Source organism: Sparus aurata, chromosome 12 (genome assembly GCF_900880675.1).
Source record: "Sparus aurata chromosome 12, fSpaAur1.1, whole genome shotgun sequence".
Classification (NCBI taxonomy): domain Eukaryota; kingdom Metazoa; phylum Chordata; class Actinopteri; order Spariformes; family Sparidae; genus Sparus; species Sparus aurata.
Genome location: NC_044198.1, coordinates 22,466,457 through 22,474,298, shown reverse-complemented (window position 1 = coordinate 22,474,298; position 7,842 = coordinate 22,466,457).

The following is a 7,842-nucleotide window of genomic DNA, read 5'->3' as shown; positions in this document are numbered from 1 at the left end:
TGACCACAGAGGACGACAGGATCAGCCAAAAATGTCTTTGTGGTGGTTTTAATGTCTTTAAATGGCAAATGAAATCATCTCCCTCTACTCTTCTCTCAGGATAAGAATATAAATGTCCTCTGAACCTCGGCTATGAATATCTTCTCGGTGTTGACGTCGTCTGGTTAGTTCCTCTATTTAAGAGTGGCTGCAAGTTCCCTGTTTTACATCAGGCTTCCCATCGTGATCTTGAATTCGAGAGATGTTTCTTCGAGGGAATCGACTTGCCCGCAATCGCTGTTTTGTTTTTGAAAGTATTTTTTGGGCCTTTTTTGGCAGAACAGCTTGGAGACATGACAGGAAACAGGCTGAGAGAGAGAGGGGGAGGACACGCAGCAAAGGGCCCCAGGCCGGGAGTCAAACCCGGGGGCCGCTGCAGCGAGGACAAAGCCTCTGTACATGGGACGCTGCTCTACCAACTGAGCTAAACAGCGCCCCGCAATCCCTTCTTTTATTTATAATTCTTATGCCTCGCTTAACTGGGCAAGTTTTGCAGTAAAGCTGGAGGGTGAAAGCAGGCTGCACCTGTGCCAGGCTGACGGGGTTCTTTAAGGAGGTGTCGCAAACCACAGCAACCGCAAAACATGCGTGCAGAAGTGCATTTGTGTGTCGACAAACATGAGTTGTAAGACGGAGGAGAAGCAGTGAAACATGTGCTTTTGGCTGCACGTTCCCCCCTCTGTGAGCACACAGGAAGTTAAGTTCTCACCTCACTGACTTCAGTCGGCAGGAGGCCTGCGGAGCATCATTAACGCCGTTTATCACCATCTTGATCTCAACACCTCACCTGAGCAACTTAACCAGCTGCGGGAGGAAAGTTCATCTCTGCGAGCCCGCCGCTCGTGGTTCAGCCCAGTTGCAAAAAACAAAGGCCGGGTTTTTTTTTTTTCTGCTGACGACGAATCTCCTTCGTGCATGTCTTGAAGTGAGGTGTTAACTGTATCAAGATTAATGGGAACTGATACTGCCAAAAGTACTAGATACTCTACTCTTAAGTCAAAAGCGGCCATTATAATTAGAAAAGAGGCAATTTTCAAAGGAAATGATTCAGTACGTGTATTTCCCCCACCTTTACTCTTATCATCCCAGAGATCAGCGGAGGTGCTGTAACGCACTTGAGGGCTCTGAAAGTTGAAAGATCATGTGGGTTCCTCTCATGTTGTTTTGCTTTGATCAGGATCACTTCAGTGTCATCTTAGTGTTCAGACCAGACAGAGCCCGGTTTAGTAATCCTTTCTGCAGACTGGCAATCATCATTTCTTCTGTGTTTACTGTAACAGAGCTGATGAATTATTTTGGTAAAAGCATCTGCGACGTACAATTCTACATTATATAACCCCTGATGAAGTTCAAAGAAAGCTGTCTTTAGAGTTGTTACATGTCATTTTGCAATAAGTCATGTTCGTTTTTTTCCAGTTTTTAGATCACATAAACAGTAAAGTCAGAACGTACACCACTTTTACGCGCAATTTCGATTACCTTCTCGGTTTTTGGTTTTGATGGACAGAAAATAAAGATTCATTTGCATCCTTTGGTGAAAACGTTATCTCAAGTGACTTCCTGATCGTTTACACTGCGTCAAAGTAGCATCGTCATTGGCAACAAATTCCCTGTAAATAGATGTTATCAGGATTAACGTATAATGTTGGTGCTGATTATTAAAGCAGACGTTTGTTACCTTATTTGAGGTGGCCTCCAGTCAAATCCTTACTTGGCCTTGACGGACTCTACAGGGTTGAAAGCATAAACACCTTGCGATTCAATCTGTGCGGCTGATTCTCGGAATCACTGCGACATCAGCTGCTGCTTTTGTTTTGTAACTGGACCGCGTGCCAAAACCAATTAGTCAACCTAAAAGGACAAAAGTCAAGAGAGAGCCGTGACGTTTTGACTGTGTTTGCGTGCCTCTGTGAATTCGTTTCAATATCACTTGTGGAAGACTTTTTGATTGTGAATTGCAAAGAGTCCCCTTTCATCATAATTGCATGCCAAGGAAAACCACAGATAAGTCTGAAGTTTTTCATGTATTTGCGTCTCAACGTTTCCGTTTGTGGGGATTGAATTTTCTGTTTCTCTCTCGTGACGGCACTGTGGGCTGGACAAAAACCACTCTGTTAGGGTAAGAAAACAATCATCACGGTTTGGCTCAAAATACTTGTTTTTGGTTGTGGGGCTCACGGATGGAGATGGTCCCACTTCCTGTGAGAAAAAGGAATAGCCAGAAGAGACACAGGAAATGTCCCCCCGCTCCTTAAATAACACCTGGTTTTATCGCCCAGCAAGAAACAGATGGAGACGTCTCCAGCAGTACTTAAAAATATCCAGTGGCGTGATTCAAACTCCAGCCGCGCGTTTGGCAGCCTCGCTGGTTTGTAATAACACCCCGCCACCCTTCCTTCCTCCTGCTGCTGCAACATGTGGTTAATAAGCATAAAATGTGAACTCCATATGTCCTGAATGGTGCACATGTCTGAGGTTTTGCAGAAAACCGCCAACGGAATATCCTTTGGGCGATCGGGCCGAATGAAAAGGGTTCAAGAGCAGCAACCATTTTAGTTCTATACACAACAAACAGGGTAGTTGTTGGTTTTGATATCAACAGCTGAGGCGCATGTTTTGTTTTCATGGCAACATCCAGAACAAATTATGAGGAGAGCGCGAGGTCAGTTGCTGCCTGTAACCTCTTCTCGTCGACACCAGTAAACAGTTCCCTCCTGTGGAGAGTGTGTGTGTGTGTGTGTGTGTGTGTGTGTGTGTGTAGACCAAGCTGCAGGAAACATCATGCTGCATGTTAATTCACAAAAATCATTTTAGGCTCGGTATAATTCAAGATGTGCGTTCGAAGACGTGCATAACTTTCGGTAAGAAGCATTTTCATGAATGAATCTTAGAGCGGCTTCATGTCTGCAGGTGTTTTTCTGTCTCGTGTGTTTTGCTTGGAAGCCGCTTTGTGACTAATAGCTGCAGTCGAGTAGGAAGGTTTTGGTTATTAGGGAGGAAGGTAATACGTCAAACTGAGAAACTAATGGTGTAGAACGAAAATCTGTGAGCGGATATTTCGGTAAGGTTACAGCTTGATGCGAAGATGTTGCTGGCAGCCCTGTGATGATGCACAGAGCTCACAGCAGGCCCCCACTGTTCACCGTGTTCACTGGGATTATGTTGGAAGAAGTGAGACGTTTAAGCCTGATGATGGCGCCAGATAACAAGTCTGAGGATCATCGCAGTCATGAAGTCTGGGCTTAAGGCATGTTTATTCTCAGTTTCAGCCTTTTATTCCTTTCCAAATACCTCCTGTGTTTGGTCACTTTGTGTCATGTGGGATAAGAATACACATGTTTGATTTGCCATTTCAAAAGGATGTTTTTGTATTCAAGAGAAGGGAAAAGGCAGGGGCGACCCTCGGGCATCACACTGGCCAGATGACATTTGCACAAAGCAGTTTTAGCCTTTCCTGCCGCTTTATTTCACTCTGCAGAACACCGACTGTGAGTGGAGCAGGCTGATCTGTGACGGGAGGTGTTCCTTCTGTATTTAACATTTTTATTGGCGTCTCAGCTGTCAAACCTATCAAACAGGTGTAATAGATTTCAATAGAAATGTGTCATTTAGCAACCAGAGAGCACTTAAGTTATTCCGAGTGGATAAATGAGGTCAAAACGAACTTACCGGTATAACTTGACTCAAAGATCAACGCCCGCTCAGTGAGATGTGTGTTTGATTTTACCACGTGCAGGTACGGTTTGTGTTGGTGTTTCAGTCAAAAAGAAAACACTTGTCAGTCATTCAGTTTATTAAGTCATTATAAGTCATTATAAGTCATTATGCTCACTGGCAACACTCCGCCCCAAGCAAATACCTACTGAGCCTTGCCAGACCGCGATAAAGTAACATTTCTAGCACGCAGATGTTAAGCGAGTATAATTTTTACCGTGTTTACCATCTTGGTTCATCGTGCTAACATATAATAAATGGCATTAAACACAAAACAGCTCCAGCTGATGGGAACGCCATTAGTTTTGCAGGTATTCAGTCATAAACGAAAGCACTGGACAAATTAGAATTAGACTGTAGTTCTTCTCACTCCTCTCACTTTGTGTTTTGCAGGCATCAACATGTTTGTGCATAATTACACAAAAAACATAGTACTCAGTTGAATATAGCTCAAACATGGATTTGCAAATCATTGAGTTCTGATTTAATTTACATTCTAACATTTGTTTTTTTGCCCAACTTTTTCAGAAAAGGGGTTGTAAATGAAAAGCTACTGATGATTTGACAAATGTCTGTATCTGCATCCTCATGGTGGCGTTACAGGAGGATTCAGCAATTAAAAGATATTTCACTTAGAAGGGAAAACCTTAACCTCTGGGTGCCACTAGGATCACTATAGTTCATCCCCTGGGCACCGTGAATGTCCGTATGAATTGCCATGACAATCCATCTGATAGTTGTTGAGATATTCAGTCTCAACCAAAGTGGTAAACTGACCGACACTGAGTCGTTCATACTGCCACACTTTCAGCTTCCATCCTTAAATCTCCGTTCGCTCCAGTCGTCTTATTCATGTGCTCGGAAACAGAAAGCCTCGATGCAGAGGTCGTCAGGGACAATTTGACATGTGGTGGTTCTGACAGCGGTGTTGACTATAGGGAATGGTGAGCAATGTCAACACTTTCTCAGCTGTTGACACGTCAGCCAGGCAACGGTAGATGAAGAGCTGGCTGCTTATAATGGCTCAACACTCAGTAGTCTGTTAACTCTGTGGAGCTCAGTGTACCTTGACTTAATGCGGCAGATAAGGATTGAAAAAAGAGGAAGCTTTTTAAGGGTTGACTGCATGTGGAGATCAGGGTTCACAGTGAGGCTAAAGGGCCGAATGTGTGTATATATATATGTATATATATGGTTCATAGTTATATTCTTCATTATGTTTAGGCGGTGTTCTTCTATAAGGTTCGTGTGTAGATCTATATATATATTATTTTAAACTCTATCAGAAATGAGGGTTAGGGTTGATGACAAAAACAAAAATGACGATGACTGTTCACTTAAGTTTATTTAACCATTAATTTACCATTTGACAATAATAATGGTTATTGTGAAATGTTATGTTCTTAAGCAGTCTATAAACTTTTAACAAGTTTATTCTAAGTGCTTGTAAATGTCTTATAATCTAACAATGAACATGTTTATGAGGCTATAATGCTTTTTATTCTTTTTTAATGTTAAAATGCGTCATATAAAGACTCATAAGGGCCTTATCACCTATTAATTAATGCTTAATAGTGGGACCAAGCCTCAAGCAAGTCCAAAGTCAAGTCAAGTCACAAGCTGTGTCTGTTAATGGCAAGTCAAGTTAGTTAAGGCAAGTTAAGTCCCAAGTAAACATTAACAATGCTTTAAAATATATATAATCAACACAGACAGACATTTGGATCACCATGTCTCAAGTCAAGCCGAGCCAAGAGTCTTTAACGCCCAAGTTATCTCAAGTCACTTTATTTTCCGTCAAATCAAGTTGCAAGTTATCAAAACAGCGACTCGAGTGCACATCTCTGGGTGGGGCCACTTGCGCAAAGTCAGCTTAGAACTCACTGCTGCTCATAAAGCTTTCCACTGTGGGAATAGTGCCCTTGCACGTAAACACAAATCTATCAGTTGAATGAAATGATTCATGTGGTGGGAAGTCTTGAGCAAATATTGGCAACCAAAAAGATGAACTCATCATACATGGGTGCGGTGCTGTACCAGTGCCTGGGATCCTCCGCGACAGACAATCAAACTGCAAATTTGTTTGCAATTTGGTTCAATTTAGATGATTTAAAGGACGAGCGCTGCAAACAATATTTTCATCTCGCTAATTCCTTCTGCGTCTTGCATTTGACTGTGTTTATGACATCAGTGACAACAAATCAATCCAACATAAATAATGATCCGTGCAGCGCAGCACTCCCTCTTGGTTACGGTCGCTCTGATCCTCTTTCTTCATAAGCCATGACTAAATGTTCAGATATGTATGTTTACCATCCGGACCCTGCAGACTGAGTGCATGTTTGAGATAACAGGGCAAATTCCCATCATTAAAGCAATATCCTTCGGAGATTTACAGTCATTGCAGACATTTGTGAAAGAGGGCCCTCTAGTGGTCCCTCCGTACGCTGAGCTCCTGATCTGCTGCTACACGTAGGATGATAATACTATGGTACAGCTGGTATGCAGTATGCACAGAGATGGGGTGGCTTAGCTGGGAAGTACAACTAAGTGAAGACAAATACTTACTTAGAAGCTAAAACTGTGTAATCCTTGTAACCAGCAATCACTATTCTAGGAAATGTTGCAGTTTACATGGGCAGAGGGATGAGGGACAAAGCCATAGATATCGAATATATGTGAGTAAACAGATGTTGCCCATGGACACAAACAACAATCACATCTCACATCACAACAATGAAAGATTGTATGGGTATCTGCAAGAGAGTTATTTCTACAGGCTGAGATATCTTTGCCTATCAGACATTTTATTTGTTGTTTCAACACCTGCGGACAGTTTTCTGCCTCACATTCACACAATTCTAAACATTCACTCCTGGAAAAGTTACCCGTGAGAGCTGTGCCCTGGGAGCTGTCAGGGCCTGACTGACTTAGCCAGTAGCACTTTAGTCATTTAGGAAAAAAGACTTAAAGTTTCCGCTAGATTAAGGAATTTTTCGAAGGAAAAATTATCATAAGAGCTATCTCTTTATACTCTTTTTCACGGTCAATGGAAGCTTCTAAATAAAGCAAAAGCTAAGTATGTTTTATAAGAAAAACTGACCAAAATACAATATCCAAATTAAAGTATTCATAATGCAGGATGGATTGTTACAGGGTGTTAAGTCACTGAGCTTTTAGTTTAGGACTTTCAAAGTGTTTATCCTGTGCCACAAACAGTTTGTCAGTTGCATGAAAAACAAGACTTTTTGAGCCATTTGGGAAATTGTGCCTCTTTTTCTAAATCCAAACAATGGTGGAAGCTAGAAATGGCATATGTACTTGCTAAATATTTTGTTGAAAATATAATCATATAAATTTGGTATAAATTTAAGTATATACACATATATACAAAAAGTTATTGAGTATAATGGACGCATAAGAATAGTAAGTGAGTCAGATAAATGCAGTCGATTGAAAAGTACAATATTTAACTCTGAGATGTAGGGTGGTAGTAATGTAAAGTTGCATAAAATGGTAATACCCAGGTAGAGTACAACAGTATTTGAGTAAATTTACTTTGTAACATTTCATCACTGGTAACTCTAGCTGCCAGATAGAAGCAGTGGAACAAAAAGTACAATATTTGCCTCTGAAATGTAGTGGAGTAGAGCTAAAAATTGCATAAGATGGAAATACTCAAGTAAAGTACAACAGTACTTGAGTAAAACCACATAGTTACATTTTATCCCGGGTAACTTTAGCCGTCAGATAGAAGCAATGGAGTAAAAAGTACAATATTTGCCTTTGAGATGTGGTGGAGTAGAACTATAAAGTTGCATAAAATGGAAACATTCAAGTAAAGTACCCCACTATTTGAGTAGATGTACTTAGTTACATTCCACCACATGTGCAGAGCATAATAAACGTCCCATTGAGACCTCATAGACCTGGACAGGGCTCATTAATGGCTGCCCCCTGACATGACCCCATCATGTTGATCTCATTTAAACTGCCTCTGTTTGGTTTGGCACGAGCTGCGCTCTGATTGGCCCTCCCCGACACGTTGTGGGCGGGGTTTATTTTGGGCTGCTCGCGGCTTCAGTTGAT